We start from the raw sequence: 2,023 nt of genomic DNA, 5'->3' as shown, positions 1-2,023 counted from the left end.
GATCGTTTGTATATGTTTGGCCCAAGGAAAGCATTATTAGAAGGTGTTGGAGTAGGTGTGGTCTTGTTGGACAAGGTGTGTCACTGTGGAAGTGGGCTTTAAGACTCTCATCCTAACTGCCTGGGAGTCAGTATTCTGCTAGAAGCCTTCAGATAGAGATGAAGAACTCTCAGCTCCTCCTGCACCATTCCTGCCTGGATGCTGCCATCTTCCCACCTTGAAGATAATGGACTAAACATCTGAACCTGTAAGCCAGCCCCAATTAAATGTTCTCCTTATAAGAGTTGCTTTGGTGATAGCATCTGTTCACAGCAGTAAAATCCTAATTAAGACTCTATCATACTTTCCAATGCTTGTTGTACCACACAGCTATAGAATGGTATCCCCATCCATCCTTGCTTCATTGTAATATCAGAGATCTGTTATTCTTGCTGGATACTGACATACTGCATCAACCTAAAGATGAATCTGCATCATCATCATCATCATCATCATGTTTCATTCTTATGGAACGTTTTATGGAATTTAGAAATTGTAGTAAATTTTTAGTCTCTCTCTCTCTCTCTCTCTCTCTCTCTCTCTCTCTCTCTCTCTCTCTCTCCTTTCACCCATCTCTGTCTTCATAACCCTTTCCTATGCCACCTATGCCAGTCAGAACATCATTAATATTGCCGCTTTCCTGTCACACTTTTCATCTTTATCACATGTATCAAATTAAATGTGAACTCCTGAGTACTTCACCCTTAACTACAGATTAAATTTGTTATCACTGTTCTAATATAATAGCAATTTATGCTTGCAATAATGTAAATATTAGAGGGTTATTCTTTTATTCCCAGTCTGCAGGTATTCTGAATTCATGTGAGGGAGAGAAAAGAAGACAGGTCTAAAATAAGTCAAGACAAGGAACATGAAGGGTAAGAGGACCAGGGAAAAATAATCTGTCCCTGGTGTGACTCAAAATTAGTGACCAAACAATATGTCTGTCTCCAATGGATGTGGTTTTCCACTACTTCACTGTGTATGCACTTAATACCTATAAAAACTTACCCATTTACTCAACCCTCTGTTTTCTCTTTTCCTGTTCGGATGCAGTCACCTTTCTGTGTCTCTCCCTAATTGTGTAAGTATCGGGTATATTGAGTGACTTTCTTTTGGCTGAAGATTGCTAATATACCCTTGCACTGGCATACCCTTATAAAAAATGTCTCTGGGGAAGGTGATCATACTTTCATTGAAGCAGAGACATTAAAGTCTCACCCAGCAGTGGTTAGAAGGAAGGCATGTTCCTCTTACCATGCAAAAAGTTAGTGATGACTGTGTTTTAGTATTCATCATAAATGTGAAACACTAGATACTTTGCTAAGTTGTAAATATAGTCACAGGAGAAATACAAATTAGTCAGTGGCTTGGTGTGTATAGTTTAAGAGAAAAAGAATTAGAAATTAGTTTTATGTTTATTAAAATACATGGATTGGAAAGAGGGCTCAGGTTCTTTTGTTTGGTTGTTTGGTTGTTTGGTTTTCTTTTTTGTTAGATATCTTCTTTATTTACATTTCAAATGTTATTCCCCTGAATCTCCCTATCCCATCTCCCCTTTCCCTGTTACTATGAGGACGTTCCCCTACACATCCACCCACTCCCACCTCCCCCACCTTTGCATTCCCCTACACTGGGGCATAAAGCCTTCACAGGACTAAGGTCCTCTCCTCCTCTCACTGATGTCTGACAAGGCCATCCTCTGCTATATATGCGGCTGGAGCCATGAATCCTTCCATGTGTACTCTTTGGTTGGTGGTTTAGTCCCTGGGAGCTCTGGATGGGTCTAGTTAGTTGATATTGTTCTTCCTATAGTAAACCTCTTCAACTCCTTCAGTACATTCTCTAACTCCTCCACTGGAGACAGTTCTTAACAACATGAAGTAGACACAAGTACAGTTCTTAGCACCTACTTGTATGGATCACAATCACCTTTACCTCCAGTTTTAGGGTACTGATACCCTCTGTGGGAACTTGCATTCAT

At 40.0% G+C, this 2,023-nt stretch overlaps 1 long non-coding RNA gene across 1 annotated transcript; it reads left to right on the top strand.

Moving 5' to 3' along the window:
* Window positions 1-202: 202 nt before the first annotated feature.
* On the top strand, window positions 203-1,058 carry LOC116094826. The gene is made up of 2 exons (XR_004120341.1): window positions 203-247; window positions 840-1,058. It is a non-coding gene; the product is annotated as an uncharacterized LOC116094826 (long non-coding RNA).
* Window positions 1,059-2,023: the final 965 nt, after the last annotated feature.

Source organism: Mastomys coucha, unplaced genomic scaffold (genome assembly GCF_008632895.1).
Source record: "Mastomys coucha isolate ucsf_1 unplaced genomic scaffold, UCSF_Mcou_1 pScaffold17, whole genome shotgun sequence".
Classification (NCBI taxonomy): domain Eukaryota; kingdom Metazoa; phylum Chordata; class Mammalia; order Rodentia; family Muridae; genus Mastomys; species Mastomys coucha.
This window is presented reverse-complemented; position numbering and strand designations above follow the sequence as displayed.